Source organism: Pinus tabuliformis, chromosome 2_1, assembly GCF_031772625.1.
Source record: "Pinus tabuliformis cultivar Carrire ecotype Pingquan chromosome 2_1, CPIR1, whole genome shotgun sequence".
Lineage (NCBI taxonomy): Eukaryota > Viridiplantae > Streptophyta > Pinopsida > Pinales > Pinaceae > Pinus > Pinus tabuliformis.
Window position 1 is genome coordinate 250,649,847 of NC_142299.1, and position 20,380 is coordinate 250,670,226.

The following is a 20,380-nucleotide window of genomic DNA, read 5'->3' on the forward strand; positions in this document are numbered from 1 at the left end:
TGTGTCTGTAATTTGAAATTTGAATTGGTGTAACAGTTGAACAGTGAAAATTGCCTCTGAAGTTTTGTCAGGAAGCTGTAGAATGGGCTTATATATGGAACTGGCCTTCACTGTGTACAATTTATGGTAAAAGAGCAGATTTTGCAGAGTTTAGGCAGTCTTTTTAAATGAATTCATTGGATTGACAGGCTTTGTGGGTAGACTACAGAGGGAATGGGATTGATTTCTAGCCAAAGGAGTGAGATTTTACAGAGGGTTTTGAAAAAGGAACCTAATGCTTGGACAGTTTGTAGACTTTGCCGGCGAAAAAACGGCCTCGAAATGTATTTTAGCAGTGAATTTGCAGAGGAGGGCAAATTTTCCGGGTTGGTCTTGAACAAGGGGTCGACTAGTGAGTTTATAGGTGGGATTTCAGGTGTCGGAGTACATTTTAGTGCGAGTTTGTAGATATTCAATCTATTTCAATGGAGAAATTGTGGAAAAACAGGGTTTATGGTCACCAGCGGGTAAATACCTGTTTTTTTTAATGGCAGAGAGGGTGACTGACAAGTACAATGCTTAGCTGAGGGGTCGAAATTGCAATTAGAACTTGCTTGGTAGATTGAATTTGAGTTCGGGCAGTAAATCGTCGTAAATTGCATGCAGAGCGCTCCCAAGTTGACCAATAGAAATAAAACAAAATAGTCGTTTTCACGACTTTTTATTAATTTTGGGCATTTTAGCGCTTTTGGCGTTTTCGGAGATGACGTCACCATGACGTAATTTGGCGCGTAGTGGGTACGGAAGATGGCGTTGCAGTCGACGTGTATGGTGACGTGGTGGATGACACGCTGGTGGGGTGGTGACGTGAATGGGTGATTTGGCAACGGTACAGGGCAGTGGCGGGCCGACGCGGACGTGACGTCATAGGTGACGGGGAGCTGACGTCAGGGGGCAGGTGGCGGGCGGTTTCCGGTTTTCCCCACACCGCTTTTGGCCCGGGGTGGTATTGCAGAGGGGGCCTCCGATCACGCCAGGAGATTGACGCATGGCGGGGGTACGGCAACAATACCGCCCATCCCCCGGACGCTAATCTCCGGCAGATCGGGGCATGCGATATTCGCCGCCAACCGTTGGATTGAGAGTTGTGAATTGGACGATGATCGGGAGGTAAAAAGCTGCGGGGTTTTGGAATTACGGGGCCCGCACATATTTTAATGTTTTATAATATATCCGGGGCATAAACTTTAGTTGAATGGAATTTATATGTTGGGCGCCAGGGTAATGGTTATTCGTTTAACCAAATATCAAACGAAACCCAAATAAAAATGTATGCGCGGGGGGTAATATGGTAAGGTTTAGATGGAGGGTTTAGGTGCGGTTAGTAATTTGACCAAATGTTAAATTACTCCCAAGTGTGGTTTGGACGCAGAAGGGCTAATATAAGTCCCAAATGAACCTAATATTTCCCAAACTTAAGTCATATGGCTATAGTGCCAAGGGGTGGGGATATTTAGTATTTTTTTTGGGGTTTTTATATAGTTTTTTGTACTATAGGGATAGGGAAACGATTTAAGGGAGCTAAATAATAAAATTAGAGGTTAAAATGACCTTATGAACTGAAATTGAATGGGTGAATGCTAAGTATGTGGAGTGAAAACTTAGACATAGGAAGATGAAAGGAGTATGGAGAAATGATTTTTACACAAGAAATGTGGCTTCTTTCCACTAAGTGGAGTCAAGATTCAACTCAGCATTTAGCATAAAATGAAGTGAAACAGGACCCTTGGGCAGATCCCAAGCTCCTTGAGGGGATGTTAGTAAAAGATTTATGGGGAATGAAGGGGAAATTAGTCATGCTTCCATTGTTCTACAGTCCAACAACTGCCTTGGTACTTATGTCACTGATGATATGAGTCTTTCTTGACAAGACAAAAGTGAGCACCCACCTGCTTCTGCAACCTCAAACTGCCTACCCAGCCTAATACACCTAACATATTTTCTTCCTTTTGATTGGGTGCACTTGAACTGGCAAACCCTGATTGTCCTCTTTTCTTTTGACTGCCCTCCTATCTAAATCTACCCTTATCTCTTCCAAGGGCCCAGATTAAGTAGTTGGGCTCCTTAATTTCTCTACCTATCTACTCATCTACCAAGCTTGAACTGTTTGGACAGATATTCATTCTCTATTCTACAACAACAAATTTAAATATGGAATGGTCCAGTTTGAATTGTTGGGCCATCCATTAAATGTGACGAACAACAGCATTTGCACATTGTGAACTTGCAAAGAAGATAGCGGCGGCATTTTGACTGGCCACTTTCCTGGTCTCTTGGTTTGGGGTTCATTTCTATTATTCTTTCTGACCAATTCATTTTCTTGCCCTTTGATTATTCTTTTAGGGCATACCCTCTTTTCATTTTTTTATTTTCTTCTTTTGTTTTACAAAATATGGAACCATTGTAGCATGCAAGGATGTTAATTTTTGGCACTTCCATAGTCAATCATGAAAAATGAAACCTATTGCTATAGGAACCTAACAGGTTTCACGTAAATATAACGCATTTTTTGAGTGTTCGTAAATATAAGGTGACTTATGGAGTAAATATAAAAAAAATGTTTTATTTGTTTACCATACTTCTAGTTTATTTATATTTTTATTAATTTACCATACCTCTTTTACAAATATGGTATTTGGCCCATAGGATTCAGTTAAATAAAACCTCTTTCTTGAGCCTTCATAAATAGAACGAGGGTTATGGACTAAATATAAAAAGAGGTTTTATTTATTTACCATGCGTCTAGTTTATTTATATTTTTATTTATTTACCATACCTTTTGAGTAAGTATAAAAAGACGTTTTATTTATTTACCATACCTCCACTTTACTTATATTTTTATTTGTTTACACCCATGCATGTATATAAAGTGACTTATGGAGTAAATATAAAAAATGTTTTATTTATTTACCATACCTCTCATTTATTTATATTTTTATTAATTTACCATACCTCTTTTATAAATATGGTATTTGGGCCTTTGGCCCATAGGATTCACTTAAATAAAACCTATTCTTGAAAATGGGTGAATGGTTTCACTTAAATAAAACCTATTCTTGAAAATGGGTGAATGGATTCACTTAAATAAAACCTATTCTTGAAAATGGGCGAATGGAAGGTTGTAACTCCTAATTTAAAGCGCTAAATTTACCTTTTTTACCCTCTCCCTTAAAATAAGGTGGGCTATTTGAGGTGATTTGTAAAAATGTACTATGATACAAAATATTTGCCTAAAGGGTTCTTTTCAGGGGGTTTAGAAGACATTGTTATTAGTTGTGGGTACAAGGCCATGAAGGCCTAAAATCCTTCCTTGTGGAAGATTTGGTTTGAGAAGAGGTTGGTGGTGAGCTCCAGTATTGTAGCAATAATGCTACAACTCCTGGGGCTTCCTGTCTCTTAATTTTATCAACCCGGTAGTTCGTACAAACTTGGAAGCGACGGTGCTGTATGCACAAGTACTAGCTCTTGTCGCAGCTGTCACTTGGTCAGCTGGCACAAGTCCGCTCGGGCTCAAGCCAACTTCTATAGGCTCACAGAAGAAGCTTTATCAATGATGGACGAAAGCTAGCTCAAAGAAGACTAATCTACTTGGAAAAAATGAACTGAAAGCAAATCAAAACATGGAAACCCTAGGAAACCCTAATTTAACTAGTCTAACCTCTATGATGCAAAGAATGTGAAGGAAACTTCTACCAATGATGCCATTACCTCTAATAAGTGAAAATGCATGAATCTAATCTACTTACATCTTAAAAGACATATTTTTGTATTTTTACTTTAAGTGGATGGAGTGATTGTGATTTTGTGCTTATTAGGGTTTGGTTGTGCAAATGTGATGCGGAAGGAAGGAAAGCTTGGGGAAGGTTGGGGAGGTTAGGAGAGGTCCCCAGAGATCCTTAGCATCAGTCCACAGAGGTTCCTCACGTTCAGAGGCTCAGCAACCGAGTGAGTGGCCTCCTACAGGATGTCTGCAGGGGATTCTACAGGAAACGCAGGGGTTTCTACAGGAAGTCTACAAATTGCTACAGGATGGCCTACCGTGGGTGTTTGAAGTGATGGAGGAGTGATGGAATGGTAGGGGAAGATGTGTAAGGTAGGAATAAGGCTGGTGATGGCTCAAGAGTGGAGAAGTAGGATGGAGAACGAGTGTATGAAATGGGTTGATGGATGAAAGATGATAACAACGAAATGTCTAAAGAATGAAGTTACGTGAGGAGTGGAGGAGTTTAGGAGATAACATAGCAGAGCAGAGGTCAAGGATGTGGTTGTATGCGTGATCAAGACGAAGAAGGAGGTAATAGAATGATGAAAAGCAGTGTAAATGAAACAAATGGCTTATGACTGTCACCAAGATGAAAATTCATTAACCTAAGCTACCTAAACTCAATGAACAGCAAGATAAAGCGTGTAGAGGAATGTGCATGAAGCGGTGATGAAGGTGTATGGTGCAAGAGTGAAGTGCATGGAAAGATCTATCATAAACGAGACTATGTTGCAGCATGTATAACGTGAAGAACTGCGTATTTTTGTGGCTGGTATAGGCTGCACTCCAATCTCCAAACAGAGATGGAAGTGGAGACTTTCTCAACCTTTTTTTTTGCTGGAGATCCAATGTATTATCAACCTGCTAGTCTAACTAAACAACCGAAAGCAATTCAACCATAAGCTAATCCTATCTATGCTCATGAAAACGACTAAATTACCAAACTGTGAATTCGAACTGCATGTGAAAATGAACAAACTCAAAGTGCTGGAACGAAATGCAAACACATTACAACACTGAGGAGATCTATTGCTCTCAGGTTGGGCCCTAACCTAAGAGCTATAGCTCCTTGAGAAAATTCAGAACTAGATCAAACTCTGCCTTCTTTATTCATAATCTGATGTCATGCCAAACTTGGCTTACAAAAAGAACTACACCGAGCTGTGCTCAAAAATTACAATAGTAATGCGAAAGTTTCAACAACCTATCAAAGGCTACGACCTCCATACTTATGCAAAAACGATCATCCAACAAGTGTCCTTGATTTTAGGAGCTCGGCTGTCCAACTGAAGTTTAACTTGCTGATCCTGTAGGACAGTCATAATTGTTGTTCCTGTAGAACAGTTATAACTGATGTTCCTGTAGAACAGATGGCTGCTTCTAAGCTCGGTGGGGAGATGGATTGGAGCTCGGAGCTATGGTGGGAATCACGAGGAAGGTCCCAAGGCTGTGGACATCCTCTCCTAAAAACCAACAGTGCCACCTCATTGTCTCCTTGTCTCCTTGTCACGTGGTCTTTTCTCCCTTTTAATGCAAAAACCTGAAATCATAATGCATTAGTCACGTAGATAACATGTCTACCCTTCTTCCTACAAACAACACGAATAAACTAAGAAATTCATGCATAAGCAGTAAAAAGTGAATGGTTTGAGCAAAACAAGTAGGCCAAATGAGCCCAAATTATACCAAAAATTGGGGCTCATCATCACCCCCCAGCTAAACTATTTGCTCATCCTTGAGCAACTTTGCCCTGGCTCCTCGTCTTTGGCCGAGAACTAGAGCCCAGAACATGCTTTTCCTCCCCTGATTTTGGTGGTTCTGCCTTTTCTGCCGAGGGTGGCGCTTCTTCCTTTCCCATTTTTGGCGGCCCTGCCTTTGCTGCCCCTGGTGGTGACGAAGGTGATGCTTCCTTCCCCTTTCCTATTTCCTTGAGCCGGGCTTCGGAAGGCGACTGGCCTATCTTTCGTGTCCAGGAAGTTATTTTTGGGCTCCCCTTTTTGGGGGTGGCTGATGTTTTAAAGGGGGTTCTTGCACTGGGTGAAGTAGGGACGTCCCCTGAAGTGGTTTGGCTGCTGGGTGGAGGCTGTGGCTTGCCCGTGGTCATCCTCTTGCTTCTCCTGGCTTCAGATGGTAGAGGGGTCTCCCTCTCCCTTTTCTCCTTCGGTTTTGGAGGTGTGCTGAGGGTAGCCAGTGCCGCTGCTGACTCCTTTTCGAGAATGCCAGCCTTCTCTTTCTTACGTTTTGCTCTCTCAGAGCTCCTTGTAGAGGGCCCCTCCTTTTCAGATTTCAGGCTTCCTGTGGAAGACCCTGCTTTGTCTACTTCCGGGCCTCCGGTAGAAGATTCTTTCTTTCCCGCCATTGGGCTTCCTGAAGAAGGCCCTCTCTCTGCCTTCAGACTCTCTGTAAGAGGCTGTTTCTTAATGAATTTCGGGCCTCTTGTAGAAGCCCCTTTTTCCAATTTCGGGCTTCCTGTAGAAGCCCTTGTCTCTGTCTTCGGGCTTCCTGTAGAAGCCTGTGTTTGCACTTTCGGGCTTCCTGTAGAAGCCTTTGTCTCCGTTTTTGGGCTTCCTGTAGAAGCCTGTTCTCCAACGATTTTTGCGCTTCCTGTAGAAGCCTTGGTCTTTGCTCTTGGGCTTCCTGTAGAAGCCTGCTCCTCACTGATCTTCGGGCTTCCTGTAGAAGCCTGTTCTCCAATGATTTTTGGGCTTCCTGTAGAAGCCTAAGTTTGTGTTTTCGGGCTTCCTGTAGAAGCCTGTTTTTGCTTTCCTGTAGACACAGGTGTCTTCACTTCCCCTTGCTTGCCTGCTTGAGTTTTGCTTTTTGCTTTGGGTGCAGGTGCTACTGAGGTACTTGGGCTGACGTGGGCCACCTCTGCTTTGTCCATTCTGCTCTTCATCCTCTTTTCCCTTGCTGACAGAATAGGTGTGCCACCCTTTTCTTTGTCCTTCTTTTCCTCAGCCACTGCTTCCTTGTCTTCACTGCTGGAGGAGCCACTATCTTCGACTAGCATTTTTATGTCCCCATCTCGTGTTAGATTCCTAAATGACTCCCAGGAGAGGGGAACTTTATATGAGTGCAGTGCATCCTCCAAAAGAAATTTTATTAACCCATGGTGGGCTATCTGATCAGGTATGCCCTCTCTTAGCTTTGTAGCACACTCCATTAGGGACTGCAGGAGATAATGAGGGATGCTCAGTTTTTTCTCTACAGGAAGGTCAATTCGGTGCCTCAACTCAGTGAGTAGCCGAAAGTGATATGCATACACGATGCTGAACCAGCCTTCACAAGTAATATATTTCATGATTTGCAAACTGACTTCATTCCAAGGTGGTGATAGGCTCGTTCTTCTCACCTCGTTTTTATCCTCCGAGAATTCTTCCTCAGGTGGAAAGAATTCCTTCTTTGCCTGCTGACTCAGCTTTCTCTCTTCTTTATCCCACGGCAGACACATGGGAAGTTCTGTGATCCGACTGATATGTTCTGGGGTGAGTTGGAGGCTTAGACCTCTGAAGCTTACTGTGGCCAGTGTCTGGGATTTGAGCTTCAAAGCCTGCAAGAATTCCTCGGCTACTTCATCATCGTAGCCCTGCAGCTTATCACAAAAAGGCATCCATTTTTCTCTGGTGAAGAGCTCTACCACTGCCGGGTTTCTCCTTAATTTGGTGGAATCTGTGGGTTCCCACCTGATAAACCCACCCAGCATGATGAACACGGGGGTTTTGACTAAAGGTGACAAATGCAAAGGAGATTCGGTCTATTTTAGGCAGAGCATGCATACAATTCACAAACCACAGTCTAATTATACTGCTATCTTGTAGAAGCGATAGTATAGGCACAGCAATCTGATATTTTTATGACCAGACTGTGAATAATGATCTTGCCACCTTTGAAAGCCAATTGCGGAAGGAGTTTCAGGGTTACCTTTTTTCTGCCACCATTTCTTACGTGAGGAATTCACCTTCCTGTAGAACTGCGTTCCTGTAGAGACTGCTTCCTGTAGGACAACGTTCCTGTAGAGACTGCTTCCTGTAGGACTGCATTCCTGTAGAAACTGTTCCAGTAGGAGCAGTGTGCAAACTTTGGGGAGGACTGTAGTTGGCCAGCGGTCGAGATGTGCTTCACCGGCGTTCTGGTAGCCGAAAGCTTGGCGTATCAACGTTTAGAGGAAATCAGAAGAGCCACTCAAGTTTTGAAGTGGAGGTTGATGAATACATGCGCATAATCTAGTCGATTAGATTTTGAATCGGCGCAGCTCGTGGCGCAGGGGGTGAGCTGTCCCCGCCGGACCGTTGGGCGACGTCACCCATCATTCACCTGCATATTCACTCGTTGCCGCATTCATTCCCACAGATCTGCCACCGCCCTTTTCGGTTAAACTCGTTTCTCGGTTGACGGGACTATCCTCACGTGCGTGCTGCGTATTTTCTTTGTCGTGGCTGCCACCCAAGCATTCGACTATACCATAACTAGCCGACGTGGCCAGTCAACTGGCCATACGACCGCTCAACCATTCATTTCTACGCCATGCAAACAAATCAAAGTAATACTCATGCGATTTGGTGGAAGGAAGGGTTGAGACACTTACTTGCGCGCGGCTGCACACGATTTTTCAGTTTTTTTGGACGACGGGGAGCGGATCTACCTGCTGCATGTGGCTTACACAGTCTCGGAGGCTCATGGTTACAGGATGTTGGCGATGGAGTGGATGCTTTGGTTTCCTACGCCCGTGTTTTGTTTGCAGAGGGCGGTGCTGTGAATGGTATCCACTCATGCAGGTTTGACTGTTACAGGATTCCCGCGGGGTGCTTTGTAACAGTCTCGCCTCCTTGGGTGCATGCTGCACGACGATGGATAGAATCTTCTGATCACGCTCCCGGAGCTTCTGATGCTCGACATGGATGTGGTATGAGCTCTTGGTGCTTGTTTTTCTTTGACAAATGGCTTTACCACGAGAACTCATTGATCTGGTTTACTGGTGCAAGGATCTTGATTGCATGGCGACGAGGATGGTGGAGCAAGGTAACAGCAATGTTCAGGGGTGCCAACAGTGGCATGCATGCATCCTACCCATTCCTCAGCCGCTAGATCTCCGTTTGAAACAAATTTTTGGCCGTCCCAAACTTCTACAGGGAGTTTCCTGTAGAACACAGAGCTTCCTGTAGAAAGTTCGGCCTTCCTGTAGAAAGTCTGCACTTTCCTGTAGAAAATCTGCGCCTTCCTGTAGAAAGACTTCGTCCTCCTGTAGAAAGACTGCGCCTTCCTGTAGAAAGACAGCAGCTTCCTGTAGAAGATTCAAACCATGATAAAATTGCACATACCTTGAAAAACATGGGTGCTCTTGGAGGAGGTACTGATGAGGTTCCTTGACAGCATGATAAGGGCCCTTGGCTGTGAGTAGAGAGGCTTCTTCTCCTCCATAGAACATCTGCAACCTGCATGCAATTTTCATATTGTGCTTATTATTTTTTTCTTTTTTTTTCCTTTTTTTTTTTTTTTTTGGAAAGATAACAGGGGCGCCCCAAAGAGGTTTTCACCCTTGCTACCTGCCCTGAGCGCCTCAGAGAGGTTTTCACTCAAGGATCTTTTTCAACCTTTTCTCTTTTTTTTTTTTTGAAAAAGAAATAGGAGCGCCTCAATGAGGTTTTCACCCCTACTACCTGCCTTGGGTGCCTCAGAGAGGTTTTCACCCAAGGATCTTTATTTATTTATTTATTTTTTATTTTTTTTTTATTTTTTTTTCCAGATCTTCTTTCAGGGTGTGCCAGAGGCAGAGGCAGAACCCTTCTCTATGACCAATACAGATTTCTCCATAGTTTTGATGAACTCTTGTCTTGAGATAGGTCTCCTGTAGATCTTCAATCGATGCCCATTGACAAGCATGGGAATGGCTTCCTCATCAATGGTTCGAATGAGGACAGACCCATTGTCATGGCATTTCTCCACTGTATATGGTCCTAGCCATCTGGTTCTCAACTTCCACTTGAAATCTTTGTATCTGGAATCATACAACAAAGCCCAATCTCCCGGCTGAAATTGCTTATCATGGAGATGTTGGTCATGCCACACCTTCCTCTGAAGTTGAACCACTTCTGAGTGAAGGAGGGCCTTCATGCGGAGCTCGTCCAGGCCATTCAGCTGCAATAACCTTTCTTGTTGTGCATGGCTGAGATCTAGGTCCAGCTGAGCTGCCATCCTTAAAGTGTTATACTCAAACTCGATGGAAAACAAAGCTTTCTTCCCATAGACCAGCTCATAAGGTGTGAAGCCGATGGTGGTCTTCCAAGTGGTGTTGTAAGCCCATGTGGCCTCAACCAGGCGATCTGCCCAATCTTTTCTGTTGCTGCTCACCACTTTGGTCAAGATCCCTTCTAATGCTCTATTGGTGACTTCCACCTGCCCATTTGCTTGAGGATGATAGGGAGTGGAAGTCCTATGCTTGATCTTGTGATGAGCCAGTAAGTCTTCAACCAAGTTGGATGTGAACTGGCTCCCTTGATCGGTCACCAGCTCTCTTGGGTAGCCAAACTTGTAGAAGATGTTCTCTCTTAAGAACTCGACCACCTTCTCTTCTGTTGTTGCTTTGATTGCTTTAGTCTCTGCCCACTTTGTCAAGTAGTCAGTACACACAATGATGTAGGATCTTTGCCTCGAAGAGGGATTGATTGGACCCACAAAGCCCATGCCCCACTTCTCAAATGGCTCAAGAGTCACTTGAGGTTGGAGAGGCATCTCATCCCTTTGGGTTGGTTTCCCCATTCTTTGGCATTGGTCACACTGACTGACATATCTTCTGACATCTTGATCAAGTGTGGGCCAATAGTAGCCTGCCTGCAGGATCTTGAAGGCAGTTCTCTTTGCTGCAAAATGCCCTCCACAAGGCCCATCATGACAGGCGAGGAGGATATCAAAGACTTACTCCTCCCTTACACAACGCCTTAAGATCTGATCGGGGCCAAGCTTGAACAGGTTTCCCCCGATCCAAGTAAAGAGGCACTTTTTCTGATGATTCTGCTCTTCTCTTTTGAAGAGAGGTGCGGAGGGAACTGAGCTGAAACAAGGTAGTTTGCTATATCAGTAAACCATGGAGAGAGTACTGAGATAGCAAACAGATGCTCATCAGGCATCTGGTCATCCACCGTCCCATCTTCATCTGCAGACAAATCCAATCTAGACAAAAAGTCAGCAACAACGTTTTCTCTACCTGGTTTATCAACAATGGTTAGATCAAACCGCTGCAATAAAAGTAACCATCTAATAATACGAGCATTCACATCTGGTTTATTCATCAAATATCTTAGCAGCATGGTCAGTATGTACAAAGGTCTGGTAACCAGTAATATAATGTCGGAACTTGTTCAATGCATGGACCACAGCCAAGAATTCCTTCTCGGTTACAGTGTAATTCAGCTCAGCTTTGGACAAGTTTTTGCTAACAAAGTAAATGGCATATGGAATTTTCTGCTCAACTTGTCCTAAAGCTGCACCTATGGCTTTGTTCGAGGCATCAGTGTGGATGTGGAAAGGTAGGGCCCAGTTTGGACCTCTCAGGATTGGGGCTGACACCAACTTGTCCTTCAATTCATATAAAGCCCTCTGACAATCGTCAGTCCATTTAAAATCCACATCTTTTGCCAATAGGCCAAACAATGGCGAGGCTAGCTCGCTGAAATCTTTAATGAATCTCCGGTAGTATCCTGCTAATCTCAAGAAACTCCGGACATCCCTTACCTTTTGAGGAGGTGGAACCCTCTTGATGAGAGCAATTTTGTTAGGATCCACCTGCAATCCTTGGGAAGAAATGGTATGGCCTAGCACGGTCCCTTCAGTCATCAGGAATTCACATTTTTCAGGACTGAGGGACAGGTTCATCTCGGTGCATTTGGTTAGGACTTTCCCCAGGTTGGACAATGCTTCCTAGAAGTTGGCCCCATATGGAGTAAAGTCATCCATGTAGATTTCCACTGCATCATGGACCAACTCCGAGAAGATGCTTAAGACAGCTCTCTAGAAAGTAGCAGGAGCATTGCATAGCCCAAAGGGAAGGACTCGATAGGCAAAGGTACCCCAAGGACAAGTGAAGGTGGTCTTATCTTGGTCTTCCGGGCTGATTTGGATTTGATTGTACCCGCTAAACCCATCCAGGAAAGAGAAGAACTTCTTTCCTGCCAGTCCATCCAACACTTGATCTATGAAAGGTAGAGGGAAATGGTCTTTCTTGGTAGCTTTGTTCAGCTCACGGTAATCCACACAGATTCTCCACTTCCCATTCTTCTTGGGAACCAACACTAAAGGGGACACCCATTCACTATCTGAGATGGGGTAGATGAATCCGGTTGCCTAACCGGTTTACAGTCCTCTTTGATATATATGTGATGAGTACAGACCGAAGGATGGACTCCTTTCATCTCCTTATAGCTCCAAGCAAAAGCATCTAGGTGGCTGGCCAACAGGCTACACAGCTCCTTTTCCTGAGAAGGAGATAGGGAGGAGCTGATCTTCAATGCTTTCTCAGGGCCGAACTCCACATTCTTGACTCTGGGAGTAACAGGGTTGGTTGTACAGAGATCCACTAAGGTGCTAGCTTGGGCATCCTCCACCAATTCCTCTAAGGGTAGTGCACTGGAAGGTGGATTCTGGATCAAGGTCTCGATCAAGTCATCCTCGGTTGGGGGGTTTCTTCTAGTGGTATCTAAGGTGCATAGAGGTGCTGAGTACACCTCGTATTCTTCTCCTTCTTCCAACCAGAGTGGTAAATCATGCTCTAAAGAAGGTTGGGCAGGAGGGTATAGGACTAGCTGCTTGGACATGGGACCATTTTTGATGGTCATGTTTCCTGCCCGACAACTTATGTAAGCATCTGCAGTAGCTAACCAAGGCCTTCCCAAAATGAGAGGATATCCAGTAAGCTTGGCCTTTGGTTGCAGAACCAGGAAGTCTGCAGGGTATTCCCAAGAATCAATGGAGACCATGACATCCTCCACAATCCCTTCGGGAGTCACGGTGGAGCGATCTGCTAATTGCAGTACTGTCGAGGTCTTCCTCAAGGAACCCTGAAGATTGAGTTTAAGCATGGTATCCCTGGTCATCACATTGATGGCCGCCCCCAGATCAATCAAGGTGTGGGGGATAATGGTGCCATTGATGTGAACATCTACTACAGGACTTCCAGGATCTAGGTACTTTGGGCAGATGACTTGTCCTAGCATAAGGTCAGACAGTTTTCCTATGACATTGATAGTTGAGGCATCTTTCTTCCGTCTGCCTGGGTGTTTGAAACACTTCTCCTTAACCAGCTTGTTATATATGGGCACATCCTTGATGGCTTGGAGAAGTGGAATTTTTACACACAACTGCTTGAGCTCACCCAAAAGCTCATCTTCTTCTAGGTTAGGTTGTGTGGTGGTTGTTAGTCTCTCAGGAAAGGGTGGAATAGGCTTTGGTTCACTCTCCTGATGGTCTTCCTCATCCTCTGGGGGAGGAGGCTGGCGATCTAGAAGAGTCTTTCCAGATCTAAGATTGATCTCCTGGATCTCCACAGCATAGGTAGGGCATGAGGTTTCCCCAGTGTATACCTGCTGGGCCTATCTATTGTTGGGGTTCGGGTTCGGTTGAGCAGGCATTTGAGGTTGCCTTGGAGGAGCAGGAGGTAATGGTTTAGGTTGCACTGGTGGTGGAGGCAAAATGGCAGGAGGAGTGTTGTATTGGGGCCTCCACCCCGACTGAGGTGCATTCCATTGAGGCTGTGGCTGAGTATGTGAGTGATATGGATGAGAAGTAGGTTGAGTGGGGTACTGAGGTGGATAAGACCATGGAGGAGTTATGGACCATGAAGGATGAGCAGGGGGACCCCAGGAAGGCATAGGAGTTGACTGGTTGGGGTTGTAATAAGCTTGAGATGCCCCTTGCATCCCCTGTTGATAAGGTCTAGATCCTTGTGGCCTCCTTTGGTTGAGGTAATAGAGAGGCTCTGTTGGAGCTTCGGTCCCTTGGTACATGGCTTTAAACCCTGGTAAGGTTGGACACTGATTTGTGGGATGGTCCTCCTCACAAACGAAACACACTTCAACTGAATGCAATGGACATTCGTTCTTAGGGTGCCTCCTTGTGCACCTAGGACAGAAGACAGCCAAGGCTCTCTCAGCCTCTTCTTTCTTTTGCTGAATCCTGAATGTATCAAGATGCATGGCAATGGTTTGTCTCACCTCACTCTTAAGATCTTCTAATTGGTTTGCAAGCTCATGTTTGGAGAAAGGGACACTAGTGGAGAGGTGGTTTCCTCTACCTTGTTTCCGGGCTGCCCTGGAGTGGTTTCTAAATACAGTCTTGATGTCCTCATAAGGCAGTTGGTAAATGCCCCCCCCCAGCTAACATGTGAAGGGTATCTAAGAGATCTTCAGGGACTCCTCGGAGTAGGACCAACTTGAGGGATTCAGGGTCAAGTGTGCACCTGGCCCGCTTATAGCTTAGTTGGAACCTCTCCTCATAATCCTCTAAGGACTCATCATTTCCCATGGACATCCAAAAGATTTCCCCCTTTGTTTCCTTGGACCTACAGTAATCCTGGTACTTGGTGTTGAAAGCTTGCTGCATCTGAGCCCAAGTAGTGATACTATTCCCAGGTAAACCCATGAACCAGTGTAGTGCTGCATCCTTGAGAGTGGAAGGGAAATGTTTCAACTTTTGCTCATCTTCAGTATAGTCATAGGTTCTACAAAGGACAGCAAACTCAAAAAGGAAGGTATCTGGATCTTCAGTGGTCAACCCATGGAAGTGAGGTAAGGCGGAGGGGCTAATGTTTTTCATTTTCATCTCTCCATTGGTCTCTCGGATGGGGAAGGCACCTTCTATTCTCTCATCTTCTCTTCTATTGTCAGCCATAGCTTCAGATGGATTGGTCTCTAACTCTTCTTCTACTATAGGGTCTTTGGATATCTCAGGTTGTTCACCTATAGGTTCCTCTGGGTCACTGTCACCAAAGAAGAGAGAAGGGTGACTCAGTGATGTGGTGGGGGTGTTTGGTAGGAATTTGCCTGATCTATCTCGGTTCCTACGAGGCATGAAATGGAAAAGACTTTCTTTTTCTTTTTGCTTGCTTTTGCTTTGCCTTTCTTTTGGTACCTGCAAAACTGAGACAGATTAATCTACAACTAACTATGAAAGATGCAAAATTAACTGAAAGCAGGAAAGAACTAATCTACTTTGCTCAAACGAAATTGCAGAAAGGAAATGCTAGTCTAGGAAAGCAGGAAATGCTAATCTATGAAAGCAAGAAATGCTAAGCTATGAAAGCAGGAAAGGCTAAGCTATGAAAGCAGGAAATCTCTATGCTACTTTTGCAGAATGGAAATGAAGTAAACTACTAACAGAAGACAAGAGTAAGAAAGTAGAAGAAAAGCAACAATTACTAATACTCTGATGCTTCCCCGGCAACGGCGCCAAAAAGATGGTGAGCTCCAGTATTGTAGCAATAATGCTACAACTCCTGGGGCTTCCTGTCTCTTAATTTTATCAACCCGGTAGTTCGTACAAACTTGGAAGCGACGGTGTTGTATGCACAAGTACTAGCTCTTGTCGCAGCTGTCACTTGGTCAGCTGGCACAAGTCCGCTAGGGCTCAAGCCAACTTCTATAGGCTCACAGAAGAAGCTTTATCAATGATGGATGAAAGCTAGCTCAAAGAAGACTAATCTACTTGGCAAAAATGAACTGAAAGCAAATCAAAACATGGAAACCCTAGGAAACCCTAATTTAACTAGTCTAACCTCTATGATGCAAAGAATGTGAAGGAAACTTCTACCAATGATGCCATTACCTCTAATAAGTGAAAATGCATGAATCTAATCTACTTGCATCTTAAAAGACATATTTTTGTATTTTTACTTTAAGTGGATGGAGTGATTGTGATTTTGTGCTTATTAGGGTTTGGTTGTGCAGATGTGATGCGGAAGGAAGGAAAGCTTGGGGAAGGTTGGGGAGGGTAGGAGAGGTCCCCAGAGATCCTTAGCATCAGTCCACAGAGGTTCCTCACATTCAGAGGCTCGGCAACCGAGTGAGTGGCCTCCTACAGGATGTCTGCAGGGGATTCTACAGGAAACGCAGGGGTTTCTACAGGAAGTCTACAAATTGCTACAGGATGGCCTACCGTGGGTGTTTGAAGTGATGGAGGAGTGATGGAATGGTAGGGGAAGATGTGTAAGGTAGGAATAAGGCTGGTGATGGCTCAGGAGTGGAGAAGTAGGATGGAGAACGAGTTTATGAAATGGGTTGATGGATGAAAGATGATAACAACGAAATGTCTAAAGAATGAAGTTACGTGAGGAGTGGAGGAGTTTAGGAGATAACAGAGCAGAGCAGAGGTCAAGGATGTGGTTGTATGCGTGATCAAGACGAAGAAGGAGGTAATAGAATGATGAAAAGTAGTGTAAATGAAACAAATGGCTTATGACTGTCACCAAGATGAAAATTCATTAACCTAAGCTACCTGAACTCAATGAACAACAAGATAAAGCGTGTAGAGGAATGTGCATGAAGCGGTGATGAAGGTGTATGGTGCAAGAGTGAAGTGCATGGAAAGATCTATCATAAACGAGACTATGTTGCAGCATGTATAACGTGAAGAACTGCGTATTTTTGTGGCTGGTATAGGCTGCACTCCAATCTCCAAACAGAGATGGCAGTGGAGACTTTCTCAACCTTTTTTTTCGCTGGAGCTCCAATGTATTATCAACCTGCTAGTCTAACTAAACAACCGAAAGCAATTCAACCATAAGCTAATCCTATCTATGCTCATGAAAACGACTAAATTACCAAACTGTGAATTCGAACTGCATGTGAAAATGAACAAACTCAAAGTGCTGGAACGAAATGCAAACACATTACAACACTGAGGAGATCTATTGCTCTCAGGTTGGGCCCTAACCTGAGAGCTATAGCTCCTTGAGAAAACTCAGAACTAGATCAAAATCTGCCTTCTTTATTCATAATCTGATGTCATGCCAAACTTGGCTTACAAAAAGAACTACACCGAGCTGTGCTCAAAAATTACAATAGTAATGCGAAAGTTTCAACAACCTATCAAAGGCTACGGCCTCCATACTTATGCAAAAACGATCATCCAACAAGTGTCCTTGATTTTAGGAGCTCGGCTGTCCAACTGAAGTTCAACTTGCTGATCCTGTAGGACAGTCATAATTGTTGTTCCTGTAGAACAGTTATAACCGCTGTTCCTGTAGAACAGCTGGCTGCTTCTAAGCTCGGTGGGGAGATGGATTGGAGCTCGGAGCTATGGTGGGAATCACGAGGAAGGTCCCAAGGCTGTGGACATCCTCTCCTAAAAACCAGCAGTGCCACCTCATTGTCTCCTTGTCTCCTTTTCACGTGGTCTTTTCTCCCTTTTAATGCAAAAACCTGAAATCATAATGCATTAGTCACGTAGATAACATGTCTACCCTTCTTCCTACAAACAACACGAATAAACTAAGAAATGCATGCATAAGCAGTAAAAAGTGAATGGTTTGAGCAAAACAAGTAGGCCAAATGAGCCCAAATTATACCGAAAATTGGGGCTCATCAGTTGGGAAAGGGTTTCGGCTCGATAATATCCTTACATGCAGGAGCCCTATGCATACAAATAGAAGAGAAAACCCAATCTTCAAATCGTGTTCAAGTGCGGGCATATCTGGTTTAATCGGACATGGGAAGGAATTGAATGGTGTCTAGAAGGTGGCAAGAACAGAGAGGGGAGGATTTGGAGAGGAAGGGTTTTGTGGAGACCAACTTCTTGTTGAATTTAGGGAGGGTTTTACTAAGGTAGAAGGGTTTTTGAGAGGAAGAGTGCCATTACAAGTGACTAGGGAGTCAGTACAAGCGGAAGGAGGAGGTTTAGACAAGCTCAAAACCTTTAGGAAGGAGGGGCGTTCTAAAACGCTCCAGGAAGACGTCGTCAATGCAGAAGAGATCATCCTAGGAAGTGGGGAAGGGGGGAGGCACCGGTAGACAGGGAAAAAATAAATAAATAAAATAAAAACTAATCAAGAAGATCGAGGAAGTCACTAATCTGGTTCTTAGGGTGGATATACATATTGACAAGGCCGTGGAGGCTTCTGAACTAACATTGGTTGGCCAGGAAAAATGGAAGAAGTACACTGCAAAATATATTCAAGAATGGACAAAGAAGAATTGGTAGGATGCGCCAGACAAATCTTTTGCGGTCTCATCTCTAGCCAAGGGCTGGTTTATGATAAAATTCACTAAGAAAGAAGCTCTAGAATGGGTTTTGGGAAGGAACTGGAGTTTTGGGAGACACTCAATACTTTTCAAAAAATGGAACCCATTGTTCGATGCTCAGAAAGAAAAGGTGGATGAAACCCTGGTGTGGGTTAGACTGCCTGGGCTCCCTCCCTTTCTGTGGGTTGAATCTATTTTCAGGGAAATTGGGAACCACTTGGGACGTTTTCTGGAAGCAGATATGTCTTTTTTACAAACTAGAGAAAAAGGGATGGACAGAATTCTAGTAATCTTAAAATTTCAGGAAGGATTGGAAGAAGAAATTAACCTGAAATATAGGGATTTTTCCTATACACAAATGATTGACTATGGAAAACTTCCCTTTCGTTGTCATAGATGTCACAAATATGGACATTTGGAAAGGGAATGTCCATTGGGGTTTAGACGAAGAAGGAGGCAGAGAAAGGAAGGGGGCATGGAAGGAACTCATGGGGAAAAGAACTTGAATAAGGATATTCCGGGCTCAGGAGAGGATCAAATGGAAGTAGATAAGATGCAAGAGGATACAGTGGAAAAAATGGAAGTTCAGGAGGAGGAGAATCCAATCAAAATTCAAGAACAGCAAGAGGATCCAATCAGGCCAGCGTCAGTGGAGGGAGATGGAAGGGGTCCAGCTCTCCAGCCAGAGGGTACGGCTTTGGAACCTAACCCCTCTCTCAATTCATATTTGTTATCATTGCTCAATTCATTGTCCAAGCCTAGTCCCTCTAAGCTTATGAATTCAAATAACCTTCAAGTTAATAATGTAATTGAACAATTGGATAGTATCATCACCTCTATTCTTGAACTTCATCTAAACCGAAGCTCTGAGTCGTGTGAAGAGGCTGAATAATTAGTTGTAACCCATTCTGTAAAACCTCACTACAATCTTAGACCTTGCAATAAGAAACTTTTTTCTTGTGAGGCTATGGGAGGGTTGGGTATATAGCCGATACTTGTGGGGCCTCGTAAAAATAGAGGGAGGAAGACAAACATATCCAAGGCCCAATAGAGAGCCAAGATTGACATTGCGGATGGTAAACAACTTTCCATCTCAGGGGTGCTTAGAGCAGCACAGAACCCCCCCTTGGTTACTCAATGATTATTATGTCTTTCAACTGTAGAGGACTAGCCAGTACTCCTAAAAAACTGGCCCTGAAGGCGCTGATTAACAATTACAATCCAGATGTGCTCTTATTGCAAGAGACACTGGGTGCTGGAGTGGAGGTTAACAAAGCTCTATTGAAAATGTTGCCTGGATGGACTTTCCAAGCACTGGATGCCAAAGGAAGATCTGGGATTGGCAACTGGAGTGAAGGAGGGAAGGTTGAAGATCATTACTTCATGGGGATTGGACCAGGCTTTAGGAGTAGCAGTCTACTCATTGGATTTGTGTACAAACCTTCTTATCCTTAACATCTATGGACCCTGTCATAATAGGGTGTCATATTGGAATAATATGTTCTCAAGTTCATTCATGGAAAACCTGAATCTAGTGATTGGGGTGATTTGAATTTTTCTTTGGTACTATCTGAAACTTGGGGACCCTCTGCTCATGCTGACCCTCTTATTGAGTTTTTTTCAAAAAAGATCGGTGAGAGGAAGTTTATGGACATAAACTTGATGAAGCTAAGATCTACCTTGAGGAACGGGAGAACAGGGGAAGCTAGGGTGGCCAAGAGGTTGGATTGATTTCTCATGAGAGAATAAGTAGTGGTCAAGATCCTAGTCTTTAGACACTGGGTAGGAGAAGGAGGTGACTCATACCATATACTGGTTCTACTTGAAATGAAAGGACCAAATAAAAATTCAGCATCTCCATTCAAATTCAATCCATCTTGGCTAAAGGAGGACTCTTACAACAATTTGTTTAAAAAAACCTGGAGATTTGTGATCCCAAGCGAGGGAGGAGGGAAATTTTTCTAGTTCATCGAAAATTTGAAACATTCTAATAAGGAAACTATTGAATGGGCCAGAGAGAAGAAAGTTAAATAAGAAGAAGACCTAAAACAGATAGGAGTGGAACTAGATCATCTAGAAAGCCTGGAAGAAGATGGATATGAAACCGAAGGTAAAAGGGATAGGATCAAAATGTTGGAGTCAAAGTGAAGAAATATTCTAGCTATTAGAGAAGAACAATGGCGACTTAAAAGTAGGGAAATTTGGCTGGGTGCAGGGGATGAAAACTCAAAGTTTTTCCAAAATTATGCAAAAGGAAGGAAAAACTCAAATACTATTTGGTCTTTAAAATCGGAGGATGGAAGGCAGGCCAAAACATTTGAGGAATTTTCAATGATGGGGAGGAGCCACTTTA